This window comes from Bos javanicus, chromosome 7 (assembly GCF_032452875.1).
Source record: "Bos javanicus breed banteng chromosome 7, ARS-OSU_banteng_1.0, whole genome shotgun sequence".
NCBI classification, from domain to species: Eukaryota; Metazoa; Chordata; class Mammalia; order Artiodactyla; family Bovidae; genus Bos; species Bos javanicus.
Window position 1 is genome coordinate 43,550,088 of NC_083874.1, and position 17,705 is coordinate 43,567,792.

The 17,705-nt window shown below is 54.6% G+C and overlaps 1 pseudogene; it reads left to right on the top strand.

The window, feature by feature from the left end:
* The first annotated feature begins 16,676 nt into the window (after window positions 1-16,676).
* On the top strand, window positions 16,677-17,227 carry LOC133252043 (large ribosomal subunit protein eL18-like; annotated as a pseudogene).
* The last annotated feature ends 478 nt before the right edge of the window (window positions 17,228-17,705 follow it).

The following is a 17,705-nucleotide window of genomic DNA, read 5'->3' on the forward strand; positions in this document are numbered from 1 at the left end:
ATCAAGCTCCAGGATGTAGTTTAACCATGTCTCAAGGTGTCTCCTGCTCCAAGGGCTGGGACTTTGGGGGTGATAACCTGAGGCATTGGTTATGCACCATTTGTATTGGGAGAGGGGCAGGGAGGGTTGTAGAATCCCCCAGGAGACCCTGTATCCCAAACTCAGATGAAGAAAGAGGGCACCCCAAGTCTTCTGGAGTCAGTGCTCTTGAACAGGGTGGAGGGATCCTAGGACGTGAAGGGTGCTGGCAGCTCCTTTGCCCTGCCAAGGCCAAACAGCCAGGCAGGGGTCCCCAGGAGCCCTCTGAGTGGGGACTGAGGCCCTACATTCCTGCATGTCTACACAAAGGTATCATGAAAACTTCCTGGGCACCAACCCCACCCCACCCCCCGCGCCCCCCCCCCCCCACTACCCCGGGTCTGGGCAGTGGGAACATTATGGTGAGAATGTGGGAAGTGGCCTCTTTCCGAGGTAGAGACAAACAAATGAATGTCTACTTAGAAAACCATGGAGGGTTCAGGAAGGGCTTCCTGGAAATGGGGGTATTGGGCTGAGACCTGGCGGAAGGGCTAAGGAGGAGGGGTGGCTGAGGGCAGATCGCAGGTGGAGACTGTGGGAGGTGTGAAGAGGTTCAAGAAAAACCCTAAACCTGGAGCCATTCTGGAGTTGGGAGGAAGACAGTGAGGTGGGGCATTTGGTGAGGGCCTGGAGTTGCAGCTGGAAACTTCCCTGGGGGCTCAGACAGTAAAGTGGTAAAGCGTCTGCCTACAGTGCAGGAGACCCAGGTTAGCGGGAGACTCCAGGTTAGCTGGAGACTCCGGTTCGGTCCCTGGGTCGGGAAGATTCCCCTGGAGAAGGAAATAGCAATCCACTCCAGTACTCTTGCCTGGAAAATCCCATGGACGGAGGATCCTGGTAGGCTACAGTCCATGGGGTCGCAAAGAGTCGGAGACGACTGAGACTTCACTTTTCACTTGACTTTGCAGCACAGCGAATTTACGCGGGGCGTGGCCTCTGTGGGCGTGACCGCTATGGGGCGTGGCCTGGCAGGGTCACCCCTCTCTGAGCCCAGAGCAGTATTTCCTGACAGGGGAAGAATACGGACTAAACTGAGATCCCGGAGACTTGTCTAGAAGTCGGGGAGGCTCGTGGCAGACAGCTGGACACGGGCTGCTAGGCCTGTGGGGTAGAGTGGGGCCCGAGGGAGGAACGGGATGGGGAGGGGTTGGAGCCTAAGGGGTATTGGAGGCTCTGCCTGGGGGGCAGGGAGGGCTCCGCAAGGAGAGGACTTTTTTTTTTGGTGGTGAGGCCAGCGCATGTGGAATCTTAATTCCCCGACCAGGGATTGAACCCATGCGCCCTGCAGTGGAAGCGCAGACTCGTAACTACTGGACCACTAGGGAAGGGGAGGACTTTGAGGAAAGAGAAGGGACTAGCTGGGTGACAAGAAGATTCGGTTCTGCATGTGTGCATAAGGCCCTGAGTGGGGTACAGCAAAGAAGCTTGCTGTGTGGAGGCAGAGTTGGGGGTGGGGAGCTGAAGACCCCTAAAACCCCGGTGGAAAGTGGGCAGGGCAGTCAAGGATATGGGTTTTACTGAGAAGGGAGGGAACCACGAGGAGCTCGGGGGCAGTGGGGGGAGCTTTCAGAGGTGAGGGGCTACAATGCAGTTGTCTTTTTGGAAATCCTTCTAGTTCCCCGTGGAAGTTGTCCCAGGAAGGAGGAAAGAAGGGTGGAGGTGAGGGACTGAGGTCCAGGCAGGAAACAGGGGTGCCATGGCCTAGAGGTGGCCAGATTAGGGTTTGTTCTAAGAGGGGGTTGGAGAATCCCCGAGGACCACCCCCCAGGGGAGAGGCATGACTTGAGGGGCGGCTCCTTGTCCCTACCCCTCACAGCTGCCAGAGCCCAGACAGAAGGCTTCGATCTCAGTGGCTGGGGGCTGCCTGGAATTATTATTCATAAACATATTTCAGGCCCAGCCACTGAGCTGAGATCCCAGCCCTGTGTGTCTGCCGGCCGTGTCTGCTGTGCTGTGAGCTCGGCCAGGTCTGGAAGCAAGCTGCTTCTCCTGGCTCAGCACCAAACAGCCACTCAGGGCAGACGGATCCTGCACCTTGGTGGCCTCAATCCATCCTTCTGTACAATGGGGCTTCACGTGGACTGGCCTGGAAAAGAGGTTGTTAACAGGGGCTCTGCGGCAGGGGAGGGAGGCTGGGAGTGACCCCCCACCCCCACCCCTGGCATGAGCTCCACCCTGGGGAGACTGCAGACAAAGCCCCAGCCAGGGGAAGGGTCCGCATAGGGCGCCTCCTTCAAGCTTCAGATTCCCCATCTGGATCTGGTTGTTGTCGTTCAGTCACTCAGTCACGTCTGACTCTTTGTGACCCCATGGACTGCAGCACGCCAGGCTTCCCTGTCCACCAACTCCTGAGTCTGCTCAAACTCATGTCCATTGAGCTGGTGATGCTATTCAACCATCTCATCCTCTGTTGCCCCCTTCTCCTGCCTTCAACCTTTTCTAGCATTAGTCTTTTCCAATGAGTTGGCTCTTTGCATCAGGTGGCCAAAGTCACCAAACAAACAATACCAATAATAATAATACATGTCCAGTGCAACCAAGAGGGGCTTCCCAGCAAACCTGTTACTTGGGCCAACTGACCTTCCTCTCTGGGCCTGGCGGGAAGAATCTTGGCAGAAAGAGAAAAACAACGCCTTTGGAAAATGATGGTTAAGGTGCAGCTGGCTGAGTGGGGTCCCGGGCAGACACACCCAGTGACAGCCAGCCCTGCATCCACGTCCCACCCGACTGGTCTGCCAGGGGCCTGAGGCCAGCCACTGGGCTCTCTGAGCCTCAGTTTCTCCCCCTGTGAAATGGGCATGGTTTGTGCCAAGAGGCTGGCTTCTGAAGGTTGGAGCCCTGGACTGGGTATGAGGGAAGAGGTGACCCTTGTGAAATGAGCTCCACCTCCATTAGAACTTCGCCTCCTGGAGGGGAGGTCAGGTTCCCTCCCCTGGGTGTGTCCCCAGAGCTGTTAGGCAGGCAGGCAGGGAGGGGCTGAAGAGAGGGGCTGCTCTTTCCCTTTAGGGGACCAGTATCTCTCTAAACTCCCTGAATGTACAGTAGGTCTGTGTACCTGTGAGCCTCGGTCTTCCCAGCTCTGAAATGGTCATGCTGACTGGCCTGCCACGTTTGAGCTGGGTCCCTGGCTCTGTGCTGTTTGCATCCCCAGAAGGACAGGGAGCTCACCTCCTCCCCAGAGCCTGCAGTGGAAGTTTGATGTGCATCAGGCTGGGGCCCGGGGATAGGTCTGGGGGAGGCAATTCTGAGAAAAGGTGGAGACAGTTCTGAGAAACTCCGAGACCCTGAGGGACTCCTTCCCCTTCTCAGAAACGCTCCCCCACCACGCGGGAAGATGCCTGAACAGGAGATGCTGGCAGCCAGACACGGGCAGGGGGCTTGGACCACTGCGGATGCCGGCCCCTGACAGTCCCCCCTCTCCCCTGCCACTCCCCGTCTTCCCCGTCTCCAGTCATAGCCCTCCACCCAGGCCAGTGTCCCCCACCTCCTGCCTGTCCCCAGGGGGCTGCCATCCTTCACCTCCAGGCCCTGGGCCCACCTCCCCCAGCCCAGTCCCTCAATGTTCTGAGCCGATGGCTCTCTGCCCTACCCTCAGCCCCTCCCTCCCTGGGTCCACTCACTGCTTTGGGCTGACACCCCCGTGAGCCCAGAATTCACATCCACTCAGCACAAATCTGGGACTGCTTCCGCCCTGCCTGCCCTGCCTGCTGTCCCCTCCCCATCCTGCAGAGGGGGCGGCACACTGACCTACAGCCCCTCCCCCCCAATGTTCCCCGGCTGCCCTGGCCCAGGGTCATGCTAGACACAGGTGACCCTCCAAAGTTTGACCTCTCTGCGTGCCACCCCCAGGAAGCAGACTCAATCCTGGGCCACCCCTCCACCTTGGTGTCTCGTTGGCAGCCCTAGGGTGGCTGGGCCACTCTGATGTCAGGCTGGGAGTGAACGCCATAGGCTCCAGGCTGACCAGCTTGTTTATTGTGCACAGCTGGGGTCCCTCCCAGGGCCCCCTGGGAGGTGAGATGCTGATCCTTGCCCAAGTGCTCACACCTGAGTCCTTACGTGTCCCAGGTGGCCCAGAAGGAAGTGGGGCTCTGGTGGGCAGTAGTGGTGGGCTGAGATACAAGGGGGGCCTTGCCCCGGTGTTGGGAGAAACTGGGCAGAAAAGGAGAAATATTCCTTGGTTGGAGAGCCCCCCAATCCTTCCATCTCCACCCCCACCTGAAAACCAGTTCTCCCAGGATCCAGAGCACGTGGGTGGGGGTTGGGAGAGGGGATTAGACTCAGGCCCGCAGCCCCCCACGGGTGTCCCTGAGGCCCACTGGAGGGGTCTCTGTGGGGCAACCCTCTCCATTAAGGCTCTGCCTCCTCTCCCCTCAGGATGTCCATCCCTAACTTCTGGGCATGCCAGCACCCCCTTGGAAATCACTGATAGTTCCCTTTAGCTTTCGAAATCCCCAGCCCCCAATTTCTGCCACAGATATCAAAGGTTTCATATAGATCAGAATGGTTCTAAGAAGCAGGCAGGAAAAAAAAAATGAGAAATAAGTTTTGGAGGCAGAGGAACTGGAGTCCTCAGGCATGGTGGGAGAGGAGGTGAGACAGGGTAGTTGAGCTGGGATCTTCCCCGGATCACTGGGAAGTTACACAATCGTCGCCCCCTGGCTCTGCAGTCCCACCCCCAGGGCAGCCACAGCCTCAGGTTGCCATTCTGGATTTTTTAAAGTCGAGGTAAAATTGACTTCAGGTAATGCTATTTTGCAGTGAACAATTCACTAGTTTTCAGTACATTCACAGTGGTGTGCAAACACCACCTCTGGCTCCAGAATATTGCACAACCTCAAAAGAAGGCCGTTCCCATCAGCAGCCACCCCTACCTGCTGCCATCCTAGCCTCTGACAACCACTCCTCCCCTGTGTCTGTGGATCGGCCTGTTCTGGACGTTTCCCATCAGTGGAACCACACCCTGTGTGTCCTCCTGTGTCTGCTTCTCTCACTGAGCCTTGTGTTCTCAGGGTCTGTCAACGCAGTAGCTAGTGTCAGGGCTTCTCTCCTTCTGACAGCTGAGGGACGCTCCCATATGTGGAGGGACCACAACTGTTTATCTGTCACCTGCTGGTGATCACTTCTGTTGCTTTCACCTTTGGCTGCTACGAACAAAGGTGCCCAGATTTCTGTTTGAGCCCAGCCTTTCATTCCTCTGGGTGACCCCTGGCAGCGGGGCTGCTGGATCTCATGGCAATTCTGTTTCTTTTCAGGAACCACCAAGTTGTTTTACACAGGGGCTGCCCCATCACAGCTCCTGAATTTCACCTTCATCCTCTGGGGAGCAATGGCCACCTGAGAAAGTGGGGCTGTGAAACCAAGAGGCGTGAGGAGGTGGATGCCCAGCCCAGCTCAGCCAGACCATTCTTCAGACCTTCTCACTCCCCCTTTGACCTCAGCTTCCCCATCTGACAAGTGGGCAGATGGGGTCAGACTGGGGCTTCAAATCTTTACATGCCGCAGCAGAACAATGTTTTTTCAGACAATCGCTTTGCACAAGGCTACCTGGTAGCTCAGATGGTAAAAACATCTGCCTCCAGTGCAGAAGACCTGGGTTCAATCCCTGGGCCGGAAAGATCCCCTGGAGAAGGAAATGGCAACCCACTTCAGTATCCTTGCCTGGAGAATCTCATGGACAGAGGAGCCTGGCGAGCTACAGTCCATGGGCTCACAAGGAGTAGGACACGATAGAGCGACTAAGACTTTCACACTTTCATTAGTTTGGATGGATGAAAGTGGGGTCATCTACTCCAGGTGGGGGTGCTGCTTGAGGACATATGAGTTTCCTGTTGTTGCTGTCATAAACACCACAAACTTAGCACTTTAAACCACATGCATTGATCCAGTCCTGGAGGTCAGAACTCTGACATGGGTCTCACAGGCATGGGCAGGGCTGCTCCCTCTGGAGACTCCAAGGGAGCACTGGCTCCAGCCTTTTCCAGCTTCTAGAGGTGCCACATGCCTGGCTCGCAGCGCCTCCCTCCATCCTCACAGCCAGCATCCCAGCATCTCATTCTGCCTCTGACCCTCCCCCTCCCTCTTATAAGGATCCTGTGATGACACTAGGTCCCCCGGAATCTGGGGTCATCCCCATCTCAGGGGCCTTAATTTAATCTCTCATTCAAAGTCCCCTCTGCCCCATGAGGTGACGTGTCCTTGGGGCCTGGCAGTTAGGGGTGGATGTCTTTGGGGGCCACTATTCAGACCATCACAGAGGACACCCCCCAACCTGCATTCAACCTCCCTCATCCCGTGCCTACCTTGCAATCAGGACACCATTCATAGCCTCTGAGACTGCAGGAACATTTTGTGCCCCTGGGATTAGATGATCTCCAACTTCCTCCCATCACTCACTTACTCAAAAAGCATTTATCGAGTACTGGCTGTGTACCAGGGCTCTCCAGCAGGGCCAGCTTTGGAGGCAGGGGACCTATGCAGTCTCCCAGGCCTCCACGCTTGGTTTAACACTCTGCTGCCACCATCTTGAGATTCTTGATCATTTGATCTCTGACCTTGTGTTTGGTAAGTGGCATCCATAAGGACCATGGAGCAAGGCATGAGCTCAGGACACACACACGGACCACTAGCCCCCAAGTTCCTGCTGCCCCGCTTGCACCACCAGCCTCTGCAGCATTGGCAGAATATTTCCATGTCCAGAAGAAAATACCCAGTGTGAGATGAAAACACCCAGGTTTGGGGCTGTTTCATCTGTTCTGATGAGAACAAAACATGCATGCACAGTCTATGAAATCCAGCATGTCTTTGGTGTGATTCTGGTGTGAAATCCAGTCAGTGTGGTATCTGTAGGTGTGATTCTGCACCTACAGGACACACAATCTGGTATCTGTGTGTACGATCTGTGTTGCACACAATAAATGGTCATGTTCCTGTTCACCATTCAAACTTGTAATATTTTTTTACTTAAAAGACACCGACAAGCCACCAAGATTTACTGTATAGTACAGGGAACTATATAGTCAATATCTTGTAATAACCTATAATGGAAAATAATTTCAAAAATAATATGCATATATGTATAACTGAATTACCTGGCTGTGCACCTGAAATACTGTAAGTCAATTATACTTGAATAAAACATATATATTAAGAAAAAACAAAAATTAAGTAATTATTGATATATTTTTTAAAAAGACACTGAATCGCAAGTGGAAAAAGCTATGACAGGTAGAGAGAGAGAGAGAGACACCGAGGGAGAAAGGAGAAAGCTATGCGTTTTAGCACCTTGAGCAACACTTGATTTCTTGCTTTCAGAACGAGTTGTCTTGCATTTTCATTTTGCAGCAAAGCCCCACCCCCTATGCTTTGGGTCCTGCATTCTGGGCCCTGGAGACGGCTGTGAACAGACAGGCGTCTAGTGGGAGAGACACTCAAGGAATAAGTGAACGTTTAGAATGTAAGGTAGACAAGATAGTGATAGGAATTGGGGAGGAAAGGGAACTTTGGTTATGTATTTGTTACATCTGTGAAATACCTACTGTGTATTAGTGGCGATGGTAATTTAATGTCAAGTTGTCTGATTAAGAGAGGATCCCACTTCATTCTCCCAGCCCAGCTGCCCTGCAAGTGTCTCCATGGTGCCAAGCACACAGCCTTCTATTTTCTCAGCAACAGAGGAAAGGATTCCTCCTTACTACCTCTAACTGAAAAATCCCAGGGAAGGACTTCTATTGGCCAGTTTGGGTCACATGCCCATTTCTGGACCAATCAGCACAGTCATGAGGAGGAGACACTACACAATTGGCTGGCTCCAATGAAGTACTCCCACTAGCCAAGACTTGGTTTTAGAAGGTTCTGTGAGATTGGGAGGAGACAAGCCTGGACACAGATATTTTTAGGCCCAGGTGGTAAGGGCTGGAGTGAGGGAGGCCAGAGAAGAAGGTATGATCAAAAGCTATGCTGGGGACCCAGATGAGGATTCACAAATGACGGCACATTGAAGGTGGGTCTTTGAGGAAAGTGTCGGGATTTGCCTGGCCATGAAAGTGGAGGGCAGAGAAAACACCATCAGTGAGAAACAAAGCATGGCTATAAAAGGCGGCAGTGATGGAGGTGGGCTGAAGAGCCTTCCAAGCCAAGTCAGAAGAGTGGGACCTTTGCCCCACCAATGAAGAGGCAAAGAAAATGTTTAGATCCAGGGTCTAAACTGGATCTGTGAGTGAGAAAGAGCCCCCTGAGGTCAGTGTTGGGGGTGGTCTAGACCAAAAATCAGCAAACTATGGCCTGAGTGCCAAATGTGGGCCTTGGCTTGTTTCAATAAAGTTTTGTGGGCAGACAGCTATGCCCACTCATTTCTACATCACCTATGGTGCTTTCACTACCAGAGTACAGCTGAGCTGTCCTAACAGAGACCGGCTGACCCAGAAAGCTGAACTTCTTTACTCTTGGCCCTTTGGAGCCTGGTGCAGAGGAGTGAGAGCAGAGTTGGGGGCCCAGGAACAGGTGAGGCTGTGGGGAAACTGAAGAGGGGGCCCTTCCCAGGGAGATCAGGAGGCAGGACGGAGGATGTGGGAAGGCCTGAACGTGGAGGTGGAGGGGGCTGAGTAGACAGTGTCTTTAGCTTGGAGGTGGGTGGCCTGCTAGGCCATTGGTGATGGGGACACAAGAAGGACCCTGAGGCCAGTGAAGCTGGCTGAATTGGGGGCCTGGGGCAGTGGAGTTGGCTCCCAGGGGAGGAATGCAGTGGCCCATGGGCCTAGAACCTTCCATGGGTCCCAGAAGGCTTGGGCCAAGTTCCCCAATGGGCCCTGTGGCCCTGCGGGCCGCCTTCAAAGGGGCCCCTGTGTTGCCAGAGGTCACCTGGTGACTGAGGAACAGAAGAAGCGCCCCCCAGCCGGAAGGCCTGAGGGTCCGGAGCTGCGCTGCCCACAGGGCAGTCATCCATCATGTGCGGAAGTCCTCCTGGTGGCCGCCTGGCTAGTCTAGAGGGAACTGCAGAGTCGGGAAAGTTTTCTCTGAGAGGAAGCCCCGGAGCCGCCGTCCAGGGCATTTCTGGGGTGTGTGGAGACACTGTAAGCAACCAGGGGAGAGCTGTCCACGCTGTGAGGGGCAAGGGTGGCCTGGTGACTGAGTCGAGCTCAGACAGAGCTACAGAGGACAACCAGAGGCCTGAGGGCTTCATCCCACACAGAATGGGGCCCTTGAGCCTGCACAAAAGGCCCATTGGCCAGGACAGCTCCCTGTGCAAGCTATGACTCTGGCTCTGGGCTGGGCCCCTGTGGCCTCCCGTGCTCCACAGGCCCCCGCCTGGCACAGCCCCTGGTGTGCCGAGGATCTCCGGAAGGATGGGCTGTGGGGAAGGCCAGGCGATCGATAGCTCCGTCAGCGGCGAGGGCGGGAGGAAGCCAGGCCCCAGGCGGCTGCCTGCTGTCCCCCACCCCACCCTCCAGGAAGGCGGATAAGACTCAGGGACCCTCTTGAGCGAAGCCGGGCACCCGCCTGCCACCCGGCACCCCTATCTGCCGCGGAAGGACCCAGTTCCTGAATTGCTTGGATGGGCCGCATCGCAGGCCTCCACCGAAGCCTTTAATAGCCTGGGCCTAATGTTTTATTGTTGGTTTTAAAAGTGTAATTAGTTCAAGTGTAAACAGAAAAAACCTGCTTAATTAAGAATTTTTAAACAGGGGCATAAAAGCGCTGGCGGAAACACTGTGAACCCCTAACTGCTTTCATAAAATCGATTGAGAAGAGGCTCCGAGCGCACGGGCCGGGCGGGGCGGGGGCGCGGGGGGCTGTGGGCGAGCCTCCGGACTGATGCCTTTCACCCGACCAGGCGCAGGCCCCAGGGACCTGCCGGTTTACGACCGGGGTCTGGGGACCCGTACCTAATGATTTTTACGCATTAGTGGAGATGAGAGTTGGCTAAGACCAGACTGTTTAAGAAGCCTTTATGGGTATCTTAGAGCCGAGTCCCGTGACCCCGGGGCTTCCTGGGTGGTGAAAACCCCCACCCCCACCATGGAGGCCCTCCTCCTGACCCCTTCTTGGGCCGGTGGCCGGTCATCCTCTCCTCGTGGACCACATACACAGGACGGTGGACAGGGGAGGTCCGTGGTCACTGGCTCACCTCTCAGCCTATCAGGCCAGTCCCCTGCAGGTATGGACACCCACCCTCCGCATCAAGTGCGTGGGCTTACTGCAGGATGCTGGCAGTGCCTGCCTTCCACAGGGGCGGGAGGTGTCCACAGAGGCGCGTCAGGCTTGGAAGGAGCCAGGGTTCAAGGTGAGATCATCTGGATCCGGCTGCTGGGAAGGGGCTGGGTGGGACTGTCACCCTTCACCCAGAGGCCATACGGGCCCCAGGCTAGGCCCAGCACCTTGCCCAGTCCCAGAGTTTGTCTGCTTGAGCATCACGTTTGAGAAGCAGGGAGAAATTCCAGAGAGCCAAGTGGTTGATGGCACCGTGCAGGGGTATAGACTGGAGCCTGTGGGCAGGGCTCCTGAAGGTCCCGGGACCAGCCTGGCAGGGCGTGGAGTGCAGGCTGTGGTCCAGCCCCAGTGCTCTCTCTGTGAAGGGGTCCCCTCTTCCCTCACCCTCTCCCCCACAGCAACTTTCTGAGAATAAGAATATGTGGTGATTGCAAAGTGGTTGGCAGGTCTAGGTTGGGATCTGGGACCCACTTCCAGTCTCGGAGCCTTGGGTGTTGAGAGGGGTTGGTGGTCTTCTTCACCTTTGTGCCCTGAGACTCTCCTTGGTCTGCCCAGTCTTGCTCCCCAGAGACGGAGATGGGGGATCAGAGCCAGCCAGAGCCGAAGGCCTCGCTTGTCAGGAGCTTCTCAGATTCTGCTGCTACTGTGGCTCCAACCCATGTGGCCAGAATGCTGCCCCAATGGACTGGCCTGGAGACCCAGGCTGACCCAGCCCCATGTGACCCAGGAGTCAGATCCAGTGATTCCTGGCTTCGACGCCTGAGCTTGGATCTGCTGAGCCACGTGGAGACCACCTGGGAGGGCTCAGAAGGAGAGCCTCCCTTTCCAGAGCAGAGAGGCCACCTGCAGGAGGCCTGGGCTCCGCGTCTCTGGAATCTGGGCAGGAAGGAGCCCTACGGACACCCCTCAGGTGATCAGAGAGGCTGAAATGGCTGCCTAAAGCAGCCCAGTGGCTTGCGGTTGGGGGACCGAGAATCTTGGGGCCTCTCTTCCTGAGGGACAGGGACCAGGTGGATCCCCTTTGACCCCCTGCCCACCTGCCCAGTGGTATTTGGGGCATCTGGGCTGAGCCCATCAGTCTAGGGGGTGCACCGTGTACATCATAACGATATTGATACGTGGAGGGAGGCTGGGGCCCAGCACGGAGGCGGCCGCCCGGGGCCTGCCTGCTCGCAGCCGCAGCCACGAAGGCAGATCAATAACTGGCGAGGCAGACAGACTGGGGATTTCTCTCCTCTAATTGGGAGGTGTCAGCGGGGGGAGAGGGGGCAGTGCCCAGATGTGCAGGTGTGGCTGGCCCCTCTGTGGCCAGCGCTCAGGGTCTTAGCCCCGCTCAGCAGCTCTCTCATTCGTGAGTCTATCTCTGTTTCTCTCCCCGTGTCTCTGCATTTCTTTGTCTTCTGTGTCTTTGCATCTCTTTATCTCTCCTTTCCTGTTGGTCTCCGCTTCTCTGCGTAAGTCTTTGTGGGTCTCTGTCTCTTTTATTTTTAAATATTTATGTATTTATTTTTATTTGTTGGCTATATAGCATGTGGGACCTTAGTTCCCCGACCAGGGACTAAACCCGCCCCCCCTGAATTGAAAGTGCAGAGTCTTAGCCACCTGCCACCAGGGAGGTCCTTCTCGTCTCTCTTTTAATCTTCATTTCTCCATCAGTCTCTGTCTCTCTCAGTGTCTATCGCTCCTTGTCCCTCTCTGTCTCTCAATCTCTGTCCTTCTTTGTATCTCTCTCTTTTTCCCCCTCTCAGAATCTAAACTAGAATCTGAAATCTCTCCCAGAAATCACACTCAGGAGCCCTAGTTCAGGTTGGGGTGAGTTGGGCTCACCTCCTCATGGACCTGGGCCCCCTACTCTGGCCCTGGTTGAATGTCCTTCGTCTGCAGAGGGTTTGTTCAAGTTTGAACAAGTTCCCCTCCTGTAAAAGCCATGAGATCTCCATGGGAAAATCCCATTCTGGCCGTGATCTGCATTCCTGGAGATCATCATGGGGCCTGGTACATCATGCCCCATCCGTTTGGACCCTTGTCTTTTACAGGGTGGGGGTCTGTGCTACAAATGAGCAGACCCATCAGCTCCCCGTCCTTTCCCTGCCTTGTGCATGTTTGAGTCTTCCTCTTAGTGGGGCCCTGACTGAGTTCTCAACCCTTTGGAACCTCAGGGCTCTGTCTGCAATGTGGAGGTGAATTTCAGAAAATGACTCCCATTCCCTGTGATGAGCAGGGTTCCCTCAGCAGGCAGATGCTTGTGGGTGTGAGGAACAGGAAGCTGGATTCCAGGGGCACCAATAATAGAACTGTAGAGTGGATCTACGAGCTGAAAGTCAAAGACGGCAGTTGCAGGTAAGGCTTGATCCAGCAGTACAGCTTGGTTACCAAAATCCCAAAGATGATGGCCAGAAGCCTCTTCCCTCCTTCAAGCTCAGTGGGAGAGAGACAGAGAAAAAGGAAAGGAGAGAGAGGGAGAGGGAAGGAGGCACATCCCTCATGGTCCCTGAAGCATTTCAAGGCTTGGATTGAATCATTTAAGTCGCAGGACCACCCAGCCTTAATCCCTGGGGATGGAAATAGGGGCCACTGAAAAGGGAGAAGGATGATATGGATGTGAGCAGCCAATGCTGGTGCATAGAACTTCTCCTTCCTCTGGGAGAGGATGGGGGAGTCGAGGAAGGTGCAGCAGATGCTTGTGCAGCTGGGGTTAATCCAGCCCACAGGTCCAACCCACCAGTGGTCAACTCCAACTTCTTTCCACCTCCAGCTCCAGTGCTCCCTCCTCCAGGCAGCCTTCCTTGACTGCCCCTCTCTGAATTTCCCGATTGAAACCCTGCTTCTGGCCTGGCCCTGGGCTGTGCTTGTCCAGCTCTGTCCTTGCCCCTTAAGGCCATGGGTCTCATGGCCTCTCTGCCCCTCTGCCCATATTGTCTACATGTCATTCTAATAAATCCTTCCTCCCTCTGCTGCCCCTGCCCAACCTCAGTTTCTCCTCCTGTAGGAGTATCTTGGGGCTTTTCAGGTGGTGCTAGTGGTAAAGAACCCACCTGCCAATGCAGGAGACATAAGAGATATGGGTTTGATCCCTGGGTTGGGAAGATCCCCTGGAGGAGGGTATAGCAACCCACTCCAGTATTCTTACCTGGAGAGTCCCATGGACAGAGGACCTGATGGGCTACAGTCCACAGGGTCGAAAAGAGTCGGACACAACTGAAGCAACTTAGCACAGCATAGCACAGAGAAGTATCTTGATCAGGGGAGGATCTGGGAAGTGGAACAGGAGTCTGTCAGCCAGCATCTCAGCTAGAGAGGGAAAAAAAACACAAATCTCTGGTGAGATTTGAATTTCAGAGAAGCAACAAATACATTTTTCGTGCAAGTTTTAATATACTCTTGCTTGCAGGCATGTCCTGGCTGCAGGGGACCACAGGGGCTGTGCCTTCTAGCTCCCCACACGCTGGGGTGGGTGCGGGGAGGCCCCCCCCAGGGCATCTGAGGATGGGGGCCTGGATCTCTGCAGTCGTCATCAGCACTCTGCACCCAGGACCCACTTATACTAAATAGTCACTGTTCAGCAGAACTCACATGTGACTGGGTCTCCTGATTTTATCTGGGGACCCTAGTTGGGGAGACAGGCTCTGCAGGGCCTGGCTGATCTCTGGAGCATTTATTAAGCACCTAATATGGGGCTTAGACACTCCCCTCAGAGGTGGGGGCTGGGCCGGGAAACCCAAGTAACCAGTTCCTTGGGGATAGTGTGACCGGGCTTCTGGAAGCCCCCAGCCCAGCCAGGCCTGGCCACTGCATCCCTCCCAAGGCTCGATCGCACAGATCGATGCCTTCCCTCATGGTGTGGTGTTTGCAGGAGCTGTAGCCCTGATCGAAGCGGGCAGGGAAGGGGACGGGGAGGGCGGGAGGCAGTGGAGTGGGATGGGGGATGGACTGAGCGCGTGCGCATGTGTGTGTGTGCCCGTTACATGTGCGCAGCTGAGGGTGCACGTGTGCCCACATCTGTGTGGGAGCATCAGTGTGTCTGCTGGCCAGTAGCTTGTGTAGACATCCAGCCAGCCTGTGTCCCGGTGTGGATGTTGGTGTGGTCTATGTAGACACGTGTGAACACTTGCATGAGTGCGGTGGACCCTCTGACCTTGTCTTCTGTGCTGGTGGCCTGCCCGTGTTGAAGAGGTCGCCCAGAGCCACGGGTGGTGAGGGTCAGCAGGGGGCCTCAGGAAGCCAGAGTCAAGGGTGTCGAGTGTCCTGTGTTGGGGGCTCTCCCAGGGCTTCCTGCCTTGGCTGCCCACACTTAGATACCAGGATGGTGGTTCCAGGTGTCCACCTCCCCTTTCCAGCTGGACAGGAGCGGATGAGACCACTGGGTCCTCCGGGCAGACACTTGGCCACCATCCCGCTAAAGCCATTTCATAAATTCCCAGTGTGGGAGGGCCGGAGGGTCTAGGGGGATCCAGAGACAGCGACAGAAACAGAGAGAAGGGGGAGGGGTGGGGGACAGAAAGGCGCTGAGAGACACCCAGAGAGCGGCAGTTCACATGTCTCTCTCTCTGTCAACTTGACTGCCTCAGGCCCGCAGGATAACAAATCCTTACACAGAAACAGGACTAAATGAAGAAGCCCCCTGGGGCACTGGCTCCTGGGGTGACCTGAAGGGCAGAGCTTGCTCCTTCCCTCAGAGGCCCCGGCTGGCATGCTGGCCTGCGGAGCTGGGGGGTCAACGTCCCCATAGCTGGTGGATGGACCCCACCATGGGCACTCTGCCCAGCAGTTCCCTCTACCTACACCCTTCTGCTCACAGCAGCTGGAGGGACTGACATGCCAATGAGCTTGTGCCACTCTCCTGCTAAGACCCTCACTGACTCCCTATTGCTCTTATGATCAGATGCCGACTCCTCGAGGTGGCCATGTCAGAGGTGGGTCCTGCTGTCCATCCCCATTTCAGAGAGATAAATGCTGAGGCTTGGAATGGAAAAGGGACTCAGCCAAACTTCTGAGTTCTGGCTCAGCTGGGAGAGGAACAGAAGCAGTGGCTGGGCCTGAAATGGTACGAGAGGGAGGTTGGACACGAGACAGGAGCCCAAAATGGGGAAGGACCTGCTCAGTCTCCAGAACACAAATGCGGTACCCATAATATCCCAACATGAACACACAGGCATGTTTGTCCAAAAGAGACTCACTCAGGTCCTAGTGACTCTTAGTCACCAACAATTATGACAAAATTTCAGTTCCTGCTTCCAGGCTGTGCGTTCAAGGGGAGATGTATCTGCATGTGCTGAGAAGTGACAGTGAGGGAAGCGGCAAACAGTGTAGACCCACAGTCAGAAGTGAGGTTCCATGCTGCTGCTAAGTCACTTGTCGTGTCCGACTCTGTGCGGCCCCATAGACAGCAGCTCACCAGGCTCCCCCGTCCCTGGGATTCTCCAGGCAAGAACACTGGAGTGGGGTGCCATCGCCTTCTCCAGTGAGGTTCCATACTTAGGGGCTTATTAAGTGCAGAAATCAAAAGTACTACAAAGACCAGCCATCACCCCAGAAAACCAATCTTCATCTGGACCCCCATTTGCCCAGAAGTCACAATCCATTCCTCAACTCTGTTTCAATAGAACATCAAATCTGTGATATAGGTTTTTTTTTTTTCTTTTTTGGCCACACTGCATGGCTTGCAGGATTTCAGTTCACTGACCGGGGATGGAACCTGGGCCCTGGCAGTGAAAGCTCTGAATCCTAACCACTGGCCACTAGGGAACTCCCTGAGATATCATTTCATACTATTAAAATAATGTAGGCTTTATTTTCATTTGTTGTTCAGTCATTCAGTCCTGTTCAACTCTTTGTGACCCCAGGGACTGCAGCATGCCAGGCTTCTCTGTCCTTCACTATCTCCTGGAGTTTGCTCAAACTCACATCCATTGAGTCGGTGATGCCATCCAACCAGCTTATCCTCTGTTGTCCCGTTCTCCTCCTGCCTTCAAAGTTTCCCAGCATCAGGGTCTTTTCCAGTGAGTCAGCTCTTTGCATCAGGTGGCCGAATTATTGGAGCTTCAGCTTCAGCATCAGTCCTTCCAGTGAATATTCAGGATTGATTTCCTTTAGGATTGACTGGTTTGATCTCCTTGCAGTCCAAGGGACTCTCAAGAGTCTTCTCTAGCACCACAGTTCAAAAGCATCAATTTTTCGGCGCTTAGTCATTTAAGACAATCATGATAAAAGGGAGAGAAAATGAAAGAAAAGTTGTCCCATCCATCTGTCACAAATTGAATATAGCATTGTCGCCCCCCACCCAAATTCATGTTCACCGCAACCTCAGAATGGGACCTTCTTTGGAAATAGGGTCTTTGCGGATGTAATGAGTTAGGGTATTGAGATGCTTTCCAGACCTGACTGAGGAAGTGCCATAATGGGGGTTGACATCCACCATAACAAGGACCAAAAGGTTCGTTGCAAGGAGCCCAAGAGCTAGGACGCCTATCAAAGGCTGCTGGTCAAGCTGAACAGGCCAGACCAAGCACCTCCATTTTCAGTCAAGTTGTACTGAAGAGATTGTGAGCTACACCAGCCGTCCACCTTGGTCCCTTTTCCAGATGATAGAGAAGATGAAGTTTTCGGGCTGGACAGGCAAGATAGCTGTGGTCATGGGGGCTGCAGCCAATGATGTGTGTGTCTAGGAGGTGCCCAAACTGAAGGTGTGTGCTCTGTGCCCAGAGTTGCATCCTCAAGGCCGGGGCAAGATCCTCACCTTTGGCCAGCTGGCCCTGGACTCCCCCATGGACTGTGGCCCTGTCTTCCTCTCTGGTCCTCCCCAGGGCTGAGAGGTGTACAGGCATTTCAGCAAGGCCCTAGGAACCCCGCATAGACACACCAAACCCTCTATACACTCCAAGGGCCAGAAGCTCGAGCACACCAGAGGCTGATGAGCCAGTCTCGGCTACACAAACTAACCCCAGATTCTACCTTGTTATTGAAAAGATTTGTGATGCTAAAAAAAAAAAAAGAAAGAGTCTTGAGATGACATCATTCTGGATTTAGGGTGTGACAGAAAAAGACAGAGAAACATACAAGGAATAAGGTGATGTGAAGAGGAGGAGCAGAGACTGGAGTTATGCAGCCATAAGACAAGGGCTGCCAGCAACACCAGGAGCTGGGGAAAGAGGCTGGGTTTTTCCTGCAGAACCTCCAAAAGGAATCAGCCCTCTGACACCAGGATCTTGGAGTCAGGCCTCCAGAACCCGGAGAGAATAATACTGTTGCTTTAAGCCATTCAGTTTGTGCAACTTTGTTACATGGATGGACCCGAGAACACTCACACCTCTTCCTACTGTTATAGCATCTGCCCTGAAACATTTGTGGGTGTGACCTTTCACCCTTTTTCATGTTGATGGGAATCTTTTCTTCCTGTGTGTAGTTCATCCAAGACACTG